The 15,221-nt window shown below is 32.1% G+C and overlaps 1 protein-coding gene and 1 long non-coding RNA gene across 2 annotated transcripts in view; one reads left to right on the forward strand and one right to left on the reverse strand.

Annotated features, from left to right (window-relative positions):
• Nucleotides 1-3,853, reverse strand: part of LOC126840931 (uncharacterized) — a 43,807-nt gene extending 39,954 nt beyond the window's left edge. Inside the window, exon 1 of the long non-coding RNA XR_007686114.1 lies at nucleotides 3,698-3,853. This is a non-coding gene — a long non-coding RNA (uncharacterized LOC126840931). The remainder of the gene's footprint in view (nucleotides 1-3,697) is intronic.
• The window catches only part of LOC126840925 (GTPase-activating Rap/Ran-GAP domain-like protein 3), an 88,988-nt gene that overhangs the window by 17,302 nt on the left and 56,465 nt on the right, over nucleotides 1-15,221 (forward strand). The window lies entirely within an intron of this gene.

Below are 15,221 nucleotides of genomic sequence, written 5' to 3' on the forward strand. Positions count from 1 at the left end.
GGGTAAAATGGTTAGGCGACATAATGAGAAGAGGCGAGAACGAAACAGTTAGAATAGCATTGGAATGGAAAACAAAAGAAAGAAGATCAAGAGGAAGACCCAGGAATGAATGGATTGGCGTGGTAGAAGAAGATCTAAAACTCTAGGAGACTGGAGAGAGGCAGTTCAAGATAGAGACAGGTAGCTGAGTGTAGTAATGGCGACAAAAACTCTTAGAGAATAGGCATGTCAACAGAAGAAGCAGAATATGATAAAAACCACGGGTAATAAAAAAATGAATACACCGTCAAGCTTATCATCTGAGAATAAAGTGATAACGACAGCTAACAAGGGACCGCAACAGGGATACGGCTACACCTATGGATACCCCTAGGCCAGAAAAAGACAAAGATATTTCAATGGAAACCGCAACCCCGTGTGTTATTAGTACAGGAGTGGCCTGTCCATTATTTCCATTATCTATGATAGCATGGTGATGACAACACGTTCGTGTATTTTGATAAATCATGGAAAACCCAATTAATATTCACAATATAGCGGCCTCCCACTGGTGGACATTTTCATAATAAGCCGACTCTAATGGCAATGCACCTTCCATACATTGAGTGTCCCACAACCTTTGCCTTTGAAATATATTTACATAACACACTTTCTTATCACAACCCTTGTTCGGTTTGCCCAAAACGAATTTCGCTCGTCGAGTATAATATTTTGTATTTATCCAAACCATAACCTACGCACTTTTGAAAAGAATGAACAAACATCCTTCACGCGGCGCGGGTTATGGGAATTACAAACACCTGTGCCGGATGATATATTGCACTCGTGATCGTGTACAACCCGTCCAGTTCATCTCGACACAAAGACAAATTGCAGAGATTAAAAATCACAGTATCCGTTACCGGTAGAGTTTATCGAAAAAATTACCTTCACAATATTGCCGGTTAGGTAATATTACCAAAGAACGTAAGATCCAGAGATAAAGAAAAAAATATAAGATAATGATCGAGTTTAGCTTAAATGTTTATTACAACATGAAAGTTGTTTGAAATCTTAAACAAAGTATTGCTGCAAAAAGATCAATTTCAATTGAGAGGGCGTTACATTATATTACATAAAGACACGCAGATATGTTTTTACAGACTGTTATGTGGTTTTAGAGTCTATTATCAAACCTAGAAACCCCTTTAATGTTTTTTAATATCCGCCAACACATAAACCCCAGAAATTCAACCTGGGCATTTTTTATCAAATAAATTTGATGATGAACGTTTTTGCTCAAAACCCATCTAAAATCGTAGCCAAACAAAACGGGTCCTGCTTAGCTATTTTAGACAAATATATTTTAAATCTGGTAAAAAAAAATAATTGCCAAAAAAGACTCTTCATTTCTATACTAATAAACGTACGTATAATAAATAAAAGTGTAATGTCGTCATAACTAATTTCGCATTTACATAGCTAAAAATACTGTTGGCCGTTGTGTGATTCATAAATGTATTATTTGGGAAAACCTACCGGCTAAATGTAAATGAATAGATAAATATCTATTTCGTGTCTACAAACTATTTGGAACTTTGTTAGATCTACTTCTAGGCCTTGCTTGTTTCCGTTTTGAGTTTGATGTATGAAAATTACTAGCCAGGTATCTAAATAATAAACATTACTAAACTTCTCCTAAACCACGGTTGGTATTAAAAATAATTATTAATTTTATGTTATTTGTACAACAACAATAACAATAAATGTGATTTGCATAAGAAAATTAATCATCTAAATCGTTTTTTATGACCTAATTGTTAAAAAATATTGTCGTTCGATGACAAAGATAAACGGACGTAGTGGTGAATTACTTGAACGAATGGATACCTACTACCTATGTATATTTTGACCTGTGATAATGATTAATATGATTTGTATATACTGTGTACAGTGTTTAGCGACACAAAAATCGCGTGGTTTTTTAACATGTATATATTGTTGGGCTCTGGATACAAGAAATTTCATCTCGCCATTTTTTCGTTACACTTTCACTTTCAGTTAGAGATAAGAAATAAGTGAAAAGAAATGAGTGATAAGAGATAACATATCCATAATTAAATGTTTTTTAGAGGAGCGGAGAAAATAACTAGGTTTTGTTTTACATGACACTTTTATCATTTTTTCGCTTTACTAGTATATTATAAAACAATCACTTGACAATATTGTTCATAACGGCTGATCTTATAATTTTATCTCAAGCTGGTTCATTCGTCCTGTAACGTTCAATAGAAAATAACTGTGATGATATAGTCAAGTACGCGTGCGTTGTCGCGGTAATAATGTGAGATGACAGTTTCTGTGTCTTGTCCTACTCTTGACAATAAACTGTCGTCCTTTCTTTGAAAATGATTAATTTGGTTTCCTTCATTGTTTATTTTGTTTTAATCGTATAAACGCGAAAGATTAAAATAACGTCTTTGTCAGCAACAAAAATTATAATAATATTATTGTTATTTAATGTAATTAACATGGACTAATTATCGCGGTCATAAATCAAACATAATAACATTTTAATCTAGTATTAAAAAAATATACTCGTAGTTTATTATATTAAATGTTTGGTGCGCTGTAAAGTACTTTAGTGAAAAAATGAATTCAAGTCTATTCAATTATTTTTAGTACCTAGGAAAATAAACACTGAAGTTTACTCTAATTTCAATTATTTTATCATCGTTGACAAAAAACAGAACTTTGGAATGCATGCAATTATTCTTATAATATTCTGACTCTATGGAATTATAAATTATTTAAATTGTCTATTCAATAACGCATACATAAAATACTCTGTTCGACCAATGGTGGTCGAACAGTAAATGAACAATTATGTTAATTGTTCTGTACTTCATTTTATCGTTACACGTATATGGTATACGCTGTTATATAGAGCATACGCCATACAGTGTATTTGGTATTAACAAAGCTTGGTCGAACTGGGTTTATTGTCATTGATAATATTGATAATATTATTTATGAAGACCTGTCTAGAATGCCAAAGTCTTCCAACAACGCGAAAAATCCATAACTTAAAGTATAAAACACAAATATATTTCAAAATAAAAACATCAATCTTTTGGTGTCGTTACTAGCAACATTTTTCAGATAATTTATAAAGTATTTTAAAAAGGTACTACAAAACAGTTTTATTTAAAAAAATTGTACCTTATTCTATTCAAATTTAATTGGACCTAGTCTTTAAAGTAGAATCGGATTGTTAAAGTATGTCTTATTTTTCTACTCGTTAAAGGTTTGTTTTAATTATCAAGATTTTCCAAGTAAACCGTCCATGCCTACATCTTAAAACAAAATTCCGGTACTATTCTTTTCCGGGGCCCGAAGATTCCTGAATAAAAAAAGACAAATTTGAAAATAAGAATTCACTTTTCATCTAACGGATTTGACCCAAACTTTGCACCCCCATGAACGTTTACAACAGGTTCAAAAATCAAAAGACATGGCCGTGTATTGGTCCGTTAAATTTTAATGAACTATACGCTTTATCAGTGCACCGAATGCGGACAGACTTATTTCTTGCCGGTTATTTTAAATTGACATAATGTGATACATAAGTTTGCTTCATCATGAACATCATCAGAGACTGACAAAATACAACAACACCTATAGACTTGGCATTTCTTTTCTTACAAATTACTTTTACCGTGGTGATATGGACGAACAAATGATTTGTGTAAATCCTCCAGACAGACGTTATTGATGTCGACACAAACCAAACCGAGTGCATTGTAATGCTAACCTGTATCATACCTTTCGGCGGGTTTTTTGCATTGAACACAAATTTCACACGGCGATAGTTCGAACGTACACTGACAAATTGTGCATGCGGATATACCGATGACGCGTTTGCCTGGGCACCGTTCCAGCCGGATAATTTGGCTCTCGTTTTGCTAGTTTAAGAATATAACACAGAGAACCTCCCCCTTTGGGTAGGGGATCCCCGGGGGCTGTGGGGACGTATATTTTACACGGTAACGCTATACCGCCCCACGCCCACGCCAAAGAGCTAATGTGAAGAACGCTCGGGGGGGGGGGGAGACTTCAGTGTAGTTTGCTTCTTTTTTTTCTTTTTTTTTTTTATACCCATGAGGTCCTCCGGAAGATTGATGGCTTGCTAGAACCGTAAATCTTAGAGCTGCGGGGCGAGATACATATCTAAACGGTAAACGCAAGCGATTCTCATAGTCATGTTTCAACGGCCTACTTTGAGCGCCGACAAACCGTAAACTGACAACGTTCGCCACCGTGGTCGTCTGTACCTCAACATAATATTATAGACTACTTTTTTTTTTTAAACCATTTTCTTAAGAATAATAAATACAGCAGAGTATAAATTATAATACTATCATGTTTACTCCGTGTACCTCCTGTAGGGAAGCAACCACGTACTTTGTACGGGATGATGCCAAGACGCTGCCCGTCATATCGATCCGTCACCTTTCTTGAATAACATTAGTTGATAAAAAAACTTGTACGGTGTGCGGTAATTTTGTATTTGTATTCTTCAAACTATTTGTAATTCATCCAAAAGGTTTTTATTGCAAAAAATAAGCAACCAATGTATAAATAGTACTTTAGTTATTCAATATCTTAAATTGCTTTCCAATAATTCGCGCTTGTTTGTAAAATATATATATATATATATATTAGGACCTTTTTCTTTCGTAGTCTGTTGTTGACACCAAGACCAAAACAGGTTGATGTATTCTATATGTTTTTAAACACCTGTTAATTATTCAGTAATGACCAATTGAATGTTTCGACTCATTTAATATTCTCCTTTCACATAACATTATGTAGAACCAAATATGTCAAGTTATGTAGTCGTTTGGCTAACTTCTCATCGTTTCTGAACCTAAAACAAAACATTACTTACTGCAATAAATGACAGAAAAATATTTGGAAAAGTAAAATGTGTTTAAAACGGATATGGGAAACTGACCGCACGTGACTCAAGTAATTGGGTCAACCGGGGTTATTTTAAAGTGTATACAAAATATACAAAAGGGTGTATAATTGTGTAGCTTTTACTTTTAAAGTAGCAAGTATATTTTTTTTTAAATTAATTAAATCGTGTAGTTTTTTTTTTTTTTGTACAAATAACACTAAAATTGAAAATTACAATTTTTAATAAAACCATCATGTTATTATATTAGATAAATAAAAATAAAAATCTATAACTATAGCAGATATACAGGGTTCGAGCATGAAAGGTAAGTAATAGATGATTCGACATCTGGGGGACCCCCAAATAAGCCCCCCATTTTCATTTTTTTGGTAAGTCAAAAATTTAAGGTTTCGACAGTTCAATAAAAAAATAATGACTTACAAAAAAAAAATTATTCACTGTTGTTCAGTGCAAAAAGCTCACCTTAAAAGAGGGTTCACATCATTTTCAGTCCATTTCGACCCCTAACTCTTCTCTTATCACTTATCTTATCATTTATTTCTTACCTCTAGCCTCTAATCATTTATCTCTTATTATTAATATCTTTTCATTTATTTATTATCTCTTGTTTCTAATTATTTACCTTTAATTTCTTATCATTTACCACCTATCTCTTATCATTTATCTCTAATATCTCAACGTTTATCTCTATCAATCATTATTAATAATTTATCTTCTATCGTATATCTCTTATCAATTATTTCTTAGCATTTATCTTTTATCACTTGTCATTATTTTTTTACTTAACTTTCGAAACCTTCAATTTTTAACTTACCGAACAAATGAAAACGGGGGGCTTATTTGGGGGTCCCCCAGATGCCGAATCACCTATTACTTACCTTTCATGCTAGAACACTCTGTACATCGTGTGCTTTAACAAAATATCATTTTTCATTTAACAACTGTTGTTTTTTATGCTTAAATTAATTTATTATGTTTGTACACCAACGGGTGTATTTTGATAGTTATTTTACTGGCTTAGGTATTAAAAAATAATTAATTTAATTACAACAATAATATTGCACTAACCGGCTTTGTTGTTGAAAAATTTAAATAATTTATTTCGAGACTACCGTCGCAGGACCACTTCGAGAAGTTTGTTAGGGCTCTTAAATTATAAGTACCTAAGTGTATAGTGATAAGACTTGGATACGTTCCGAGAATTAGTCATGAGTTAAATTAAACTCCTCGGTCGGTTGAGCGTTTTATTCCACACAAAAAATAAGAATAACAAATTAATAATAACCACATTTTTCTCAAGATTCTTTTTTTTGTGTCAGTTGGCCAAACAGCTAACATATTGTGCTCTTTTTTTTCTTCTCCATAAATTCGGTTTTGCACGACTAATACTGTTTGTGGGACTAGAAATATTCTCGCCGTCTGTAATGGGAAAACGTCAGAATGGAAAAGTCATCATTCAACGATACATTAGATCTCGGATAGCAATACCAACTGTCTGGGTACAGAGGTATTCTGTCAAAGTAATCGAACTGCTTGGATGTATTCTATATTATATATATTATCCTTTGTTAAAGCTTACCTCGGGCATATCGTTTGATATTGTCTCCGATCTCGACTTCTCGCGAAAACGGATGACAAGTCTTACATAATAAGATACACGAGGATGTATAATAATTACTATATTGGTGGTTATATTAACTGACGAAGAAAAACCCGAAAATAGCTTGTTAATTCCTTGGGAAATACCCGATGACACCGCCATGACTGACGAAAAAAATAAGTGTTTTATTTAATAAACCGATGGGTGTTTTTTTTTTTGTTTTATTGCCGAAAACCTAGAATAATATTTTTGGGTGTTATTATGTTGTTGGTGTTTTTTTCCTCTCTCGAAAAGATAAACATGTCAGCAGACTAGAGATTGAGAATGGCCCGTGGGAACAATTTTCCGCTCAACAACGTGGGCACCTTAGAAAACATTATTTTCTCGAGATAACACAACGTTAACGCTGCTCTCATTGCTGCGCTTGTGGCTGCATCTGGTGTAATCATAATTATTGTTATTATTTGCCTCGCAGTGGAATTCGCACGAGCCAGACTCTTATTATCGTATCCGGGTATAAAGAAAAAAAAAACACAGTATCTGTAGAAAAATTAATTAGTTAACACAGTTCCAACTTATTTCTGTACATTTTAGACGTCGTTATTTAGAAAAATATCAAATATCAAATTTAATTTTAACGTTGCCAATTAAATGCCGACGGTTGATCGATTATTTTTTGCTTTGAACATTTCCCAAGAAAAACGACTGAGAAATTCTATTTCAACGTTAACTGTAGAATAATTATTACTGTGCGATTATTTCTACAATATAAAACATATGACAATCATATCACGGTGAAAGTTCAAAATAATTACAATTCTTTGAATATCGTCGAATCTGCTGGACTCGTTGGTAAAACTTCTGGATTGTTCCATAATGGTTTGTGGACAATATTAGTAGCGGTAGAACTATCAAAATTCGGCATGACCCAATAGTATACCCTTTTCACAATGTATTTATGATCTAAAGTTGCCGAAATCCAAATCGTTTTGTATAATTTGAGGATTGGATTGCAAAAGTGTAAAGCCCGACTTAAATCATTTGACGGCTCGCTGACATATCGACAATGAACGGATTACCGGATTGTACCGTTAAGGTATAAAGTATACACTATTTCGAATTCTAACCGACAGCATTTAGCTACTGAAATGTAAATTTCTAGAAAATCGTTGTGAATGTGGTTGCGCGATAACACAAACGAAGTACTAAACTTAGTAGAACTTTGCAAAGATCCTTGTTGTTTAAAAGCAAACTCATTTATTTTTGTCCCAACCTATTTGAAAGTAGGATGAGTATTTCTCGAAATGTGTGTTTCAGCTGAATATTCTTCACTAAATTTGGACTTAAATAATAATCCACGGTTAAAAACGATGGATTAGCGACATAACATTTTGTCTAAAAAATAATTAAATAAGCTGGAACGTCCACACAAAGATAAAGTTGATAATTTAACCTATTCCCAAAATTCCTATACTATTCATATATATTTTTGGAATACAAAATAGGTCTTTCACAGTTTGCCTGTGTGTTATTAAAATGTTACCTGAACTTTAATATGTACAAATAAATCATTCAAAACCCTCTCAATGTAGTAATTAATTATGTTAACAAGTTTTGTTTAATTGCAGCTCATTGGTAGCCACATGTACAGACTGCTTAACTATTGAACTAAGAGACTATAGCGGTTAACATAAACTATAATTGAAATTTAAGGCTAATTAAAAAACAAATACAAAAACTGTAAGTTAACTGTTAACTTAAAGTATAGTTGGAAGCAGTAAACGACCACAGTCGTAGATTTTTTTTATTAAACAATAAAAAATGTATTTAACACATTTACTTTAATTACTTATCAATAACACATGCCTCGATGACTATTTTTAGAACATATTTTCTTATGTATACCGCTATACCTCTTGAATCCTTTTCCCGTTTTACTACATTAAATTTCTATTAATTTTGTCTCTTCTCATCTCACCCAACAACACATTATTCTACTCACATGGCACTTATGGCATCTTATTTAAATCTTGAATTATCTTGCACAACCCTATGTTTAAATCGCTCGATTTTATGTATCCGCCATAACACTCAAGCATGATAAATTACTTCCTTATTTAGCTCTCTCTCGTTGTTTAAGTTAAAACCCAAGTATTGGGTTTTACACTTAATTATTTTCATTCAATTTCGCTGTAACGTCACATACTGTGTTTTCTTATACTTTACCGTTCAACAAAACATACAAATAACGTATTGTTTTTATTATAATACTTTTTTAAAATAAAAATATTTAGCTTGAATTATATTTTTAAGGTTATGAACGATAATAACCTATTTCATAAATATAATATTTCAATTTGAACCGTACATCTTCTCTCGAATAAAAAAAATTGACTTGTTTATAAATTACAAAAAAATAATATAAAATATAAATCACTTGCCTAACAGGGCCTTAGCTACTGGCTTTACCGAACAATAATTATAATATTGTTTTTATTATCATTCATGAAGAAGGGGTGTGATGTTATGTCTCTTGGCAGAATTCCAATCGAATTGCTATCAATATATTATGTATATTCAAGATGGGTAATGTTGAAATAAACTTAACCTATGCCACACTAGAAAAGTACACTGATTGTGGTGGCTTAGACATAATATTGTTGTAGAAGTACCGAAAGACGTATCTGCGTGGAGTTTTGGTGTTGAAAGTAAAAAGGATTTGAGGGAAAGGTGGCTTAAGGTAAGGAATGGTGGTGAAGGTAATTGAAAAGGTAATAGAAATGTGGCAGGTACAACGGGAAGAAAAAGAGAGCAGTTTTTTTATAGTGTTGGTGTGGACGACCCCATTGATATCAAAAAACGGACGAGAGAGGAATAAAAAATGTGCTTTACACTATAAATCCAAATATAAATGTATTTACATTGGATTATAAAAAATACAATTGGTATGGAAATCGTGTTTATAATCATCGCGTAATGCGACTATTGATTTAATCGTTATATATTTAACAATGCTTTTGAAGTATGATTTGTTCGAAAAACGATAATAATAATTAACAGAATGTTTCTTATCCAGAAACAGGAATTTATAGCGGAAAACTAAATCACAGAGAAAATAAAAAAACTATATAATTATTTTCTCCACTCCGCGAAAAAACATTGAATCATGAATATGTTATCTGTTATCACTTATCTCTTATAAATTATATCTTATCACTTATCTCTTCTCGTATTACGTGGTGCGTGGAAGTGAAAATGTAACGCGAAAATGGTGACATGAAATTTCTTGTATCCAGCCCAATAACATATCCATGTTAACAACAGATGGAGGACTTTTGTAATAAAATAAACAAATATTTCACTTAGTAAATCTTGGTTGGTTTGTATTTCAATGTTTAATCCGGGTAGAATTTCCAATTGGAGACAAATTATAAAATCACGTCAGGTTCTGTTGTTGACTTTACCAGCACAATATGTTGGGATGTTGGTGAAAATTGTCACGTACTTGTTGGCCCACAAACGAGTTGGGTAATATTGTTTTATTTGAGTAAAAGCGTGCGGCGTCATAAAGGTCAGCCGAAAAGCATCTTTACTTGTAGATCAAGTTAAATGGGTATCCGAGAGGCTTTCGAATTTGCAATGGACAAAACGAAGGGACACGGTCAAGTGTAAACAATAAAAGGAGTATTGTTACTCCGTTTATACTTAAATGTTCGGCCATTATGTTATTGGTATCTATACAGTCTGGACTTAGGACGTCTGGGCGTCTGAAAGTATTCGCAGTCAGCTAATTGAGCTTTAACAATAGAGAATAAAATATAATTATAACGGTAACGTGTATACTGATTTAGCTTTTTATATTAAGAATAATTTGCTAAAAACGTTGACTGGGGTCGATAAACAATTTTGGACAATTACTTTTTCAGTTATTAAAGTTTAAATTTAGGACGGTAGAAGAAGCGGATTGTAGTATTATTTTTATATGCCCGCATAAGTCTACCGTGCTCCACCTCGCGTCCTAACTTTTAAATATTAGTAACTTTGAAAGTAATTTTCCAAAAGCTATAAAGATAATTTCATAAAAAATCAATTAGTAGTTATAGTAAGTAATAAGTAATTATACACAGGCCATCGACCAGACAACATTTTTCGGCAAATTATTCTAGCAAGTTAATCGAATATATAAATTACCATTTGAGTTTTAAAAGTTGTTAGAGCTCTGAAAAAAAAAATAAAGACATACATTTGATTATTGTCTGATACTGTAAAATAAAATAAACTATAAAGTATCTCCCTCAAAGAACTTACTACAAATTGAAATGTAGTATTTATTATATTTATACGAAATAATGTTTTAAAATATAGTTTAAAAAAAATAAATACTTTCAAAACTATTTATCTAAATACTTGCAAATTACTTGAATAACTATTACTTGAATATTGTGTTACTTAGATGATTAATTTAGATAACGTTCTATTCGAATTATGCACGACATTCATTATAAGTTATTATTTAAAAACCGAAACTGTCTAAATAACTTGGTTTGATAGACAAAAATTAAATAACGAGTTGCTTATAATAAAATAGGAACTTTGCCAACACGGTCACCCTCTTATTATTGTCTTATTGTTGTTAAAGTTTTCGAGTATATATATATTTTTTTCTCCTCCTCCTAACAATGGCCATAATATTATTATACAATATTCTCACTCTATTAGTCCGTCACGTCATTAACTCGGTTCGCGTCACGTGGACGATAAATAATTACCATTCGCCGCGCCGTGATTAATCCTCGCTGTCTTTAACCACAGCCCTGACGCTGATTCTCGAGGGTGGTGGTAGTATTTTTCTTTTTTTCCAGCCATCGGGAAATTATTCATAACAGTGCTAGCTGTGTAGATATATTATTTTCTCGGATGCGACGACGTGCCCGCCGTCGTCGTCGTCGTTAAGGGTTACTGGTTTTGCCGGGAGACCTAATGGGCCGACTCGACAATCCTATCTTGTCTTATAATATATAATTGCTATTATTGTTATTAAGGAAACGGTCGATCGGTCGTGTCGTCTTCGGGCCCGCGGCCGTGTGGGTTTGCACGCGACAGCAGTAATTAAAACGCTCCGAACGATTAAATCTTTCAGAGGGGCGTGCTGCGGGAACCCCTTAGACTTCAGAGGCAAGTGTCTGGTGGTGCACTGGCAAATAGGTCGAATTCACTCAACTCGCCGTATTATTCAATAGCCAACGATTGCAAGCGTTTACTCGCGAGAATCACGCGATACAACACCTATAAATATCGTCGGCTTTGCGGAACAACTGCTGTTTAGAAAAAATAACAATAATTATACAAAATTTCGGTGCGCCAAAAATACACATCCGCTTACACATTTTAGCTTAGACGCTTAGCCGAGAAGGTATATTGGTTTTATGCGCAGATTAGATAAAAACAGATGGTGCACTGAAAATGTAAACAAACCGGATCCCTCCTCGACTCGGAGTAACCACTGGTAGAAAAAAATTATGTTTACGAGAAATTATTGTATCAGATCTGAGCGTCGCTGAACTTATTGATTGATGGTTTCACCATTATTTGATAACATAATATTATAGTAAAATGTTTTGTACAATAATTTCATTTCTAGAATGCGGTTTCTCCTTTATCAATAAGTAACCAAATGCGCCATCTGGTTTTATCTAGTCAGTGGTTTTACAACGATGTGTTAGTTTTTTTTTTTTATTAATTTGGTGTCTGGACATTTTATCGAAAATTTGGCTTTAGCTACTGTCGACTTTGTAATTGAAAATTACAAAATCCTCTAAACTAAATACTGTTAACATCGCGCTGTAACGCTGGGAACAAATACTCAATGTCAACATAAATATTTTTATACATAAATATAAAAACAAATAATATATAATGGGACTATTAAACTGCGGGCTAAGAAATTTACATTTTGCTCTTAGTGATTGGTATTCAAAGTTTTAGCACGTTTTAAGGGATAGCGTGATCCTGCGTGATCAGCCAAATGGACGATTAAGTATGACCACGCAGGAAAGTTATTTTAATAAACGTGATAAAACTTTAAAAATCCAACTCTCATTACATAATATTTATTTCTTGATACGCAATTTGCTGATTTTTATATTTACTGTGATGTTTTTATAATCCAAAAATATTATGTAACTTTTGTTTGGTTAGTCATTGCTTTTCAAACAATACCGTAAAATGTAAATATAAATTTTAAACGTGTAACATATTATTATACAGACAATATTATACAAGTTAGTTTCTGGCTAAAACAAAACTAATATTTTCCTCGTTCAAACCTTCCAAGTAACTCCCGACTAATTTTACTTGACAGTTAATTATTTTTCACTAATTGCAATCAATTAAATTTTGGAGAATTTGTATTATTGCCGTTCCTGAAAATCAATAATTTCGTACAGTTTTCGGCGACTCGTAATAATTGTTATTGAAAACAAATGGAATTTGGTAAAAAATGCATTGAATAGATATTTAATAAATTTCTGCAGCATACAATAACAAATCGTGCTAAGCCCCGTGCCTAGCTTTTTTTTTAAATTAAAAATTAATTTAATGTACATCAACTGTATGTTATACAGTTTTGAAAGTATATTTTGAAACGACCTTATTAATTAGCTTTCGATTTAAACTATAATCGTTTTATTTGTATAATAGTAGCCATTGTAGTGAATATAGCATTTGCTGCTTCACGGTAAACACCGAGTACACATCCCTGAGTGCGACATTCGTTTATTAGGGTTATTTGAACACTGTACACAACCGATAGAATTTAATTCATCGAATTGGAAACGTCGAATACCTAGCTAATTTCGATGAAGTAATTCCGCGCAATCAGATTTCAGCGTTTCAGGACAACTGCAAAAATATTTAGTGCAATCAGCGCCAGTGTTCAGTGAACAGTATAGTCAATAGGAATAATATAAATAAAAAAATGTCCAAATAAAATTGTTGAGGATAAAAAAGATACGATTCCATATTGCTGTACAAAAACGTCGAGAACACTAAGTACAATCCTCGCCTCTGTTAAGCAATAACGTTAATCTGGAAAAATCATCAAAATACATTTCTATTGACATTTTTAAATAATCTTAATAGGTACAACTGAGTCGGTATTAATTACATATTTAGCAGTAGACGAGTTTACTCTATTCGGTTATGTTTTTTTATTATGTATAGAACGTAGTGATAATTTATTGAGATATAATAATTCACTACGAGGTGGATAATTAATGTGTTGACAAACTAATTACTTGTTGTTTACTATTATATATTTATTCAAATACACAACGAGATATACGTGGTAATAAAATATGGTAAAATTTATTGTAAAATGTGTATGCTCGCTCACTTTTAATAGTCAATTTAATGTAAACCTAGTGGTGAAAGGATGCCACTATAATGATATATACACAAACATATACATATGAATGAAAAATGAATTTAAAAACTACACTAATATTTTATCAGACAAACTCATTAGATATTTTTTTTTGCCCTCTTATTCTTAATAAATTATCGAGTTTATGTAAATTTCCAACTGTGGTTATAAGTGTTTGTGGTCTTTATCTTAATGGTTTTTGATTATTTTCTTTGTTCGATTACACTCCTTTCACCTCCTAGCTGTGTCTAAAACAAGGTGATCAATTTAATGTAAGACACTCATTTTCTTAGAAAATTATTACATTATAAAATTTTTTTTTTTTTTGAAAACACTTTTATTTATGTTATTGTATGATATTATGAAATTACGAAATATTATTTACCTTTTTTAATATTTTCCAGAGCGTTAAACATTATCGGTAAAGTACCTACATATTGAATTATCTTTTTAAATTAAGATTAATTTGTTGAACATTTGACTAGTCGACAACCAGTTTTAGATATTTACATTTAAAGTTATTAAAGCTGTGAACAGGAGGGCGGGTACAGTGAAGTATTATTTTTATCTAATTAAATAATATTATTCTTATAATTTGTATAGCATAATTTTTGTCTACTTTGAAAAGTAATTATCGACAACTAGTTATCGACCAGTCAAAAAAATGTCCGGCAAATTTTTGTTAATTTTAAAAGTTAGGTTAATTTTAGACGTTACCGTTTCAATTTCAAAAACTGTTAGCGCTCTGGAAAATACTAAAATAGGTATGTATTTAATAATTTTATAATGTTGTAAATAACGCCGTATATTAAAAAAAAAGCGTTTTCAAAAAGAAAAACAATAAAATTGTTATTGCTTTCCGTGAGAATAAGTGTCTTACGTTAAATTGATCGCTCTGTACCTATATTAAATAACTTCGGTACTCGTTAAGGTCGTGTAATACTATATAATATTATTATTGTGTACGAAATCGCAGCGTCACGCATTATTAAATATTATAAAGATATTAAAAAAAAAATTATAGTGAAATACGATGCTGACGTATATACCGGATAAGTTGTGCACCCAAACGCCATTTTCTTGGTACGAATTCACATAAATTTTCGGATATTGTCTTATTATTTTAATGTTCTTATAACATTGAATTTACCTACGGGGCATACCTATTCAGTTGACTATCGGATCAAAGGCGTATCGCTCGACCTACACTATATTATAAGGTAGTATATTATTAT

The sequence above is a fragment of the Adelges cooleyi genome, unplaced genomic scaffold, assembly GCF_023614345.1.
Source record: "Adelges cooleyi isolate 19-005CV unplaced genomic scaffold, UGA_ACOO_1.1 ACOO_flye_CR_arks_rails_tigmint_CR_PRNA_108, whole genome shotgun sequence".
NCBI classification, from domain to species: Eukaryota; Metazoa; Arthropoda; class Insecta; order Hemiptera; family Adelgidae; genus Adelges; species Adelges cooleyi.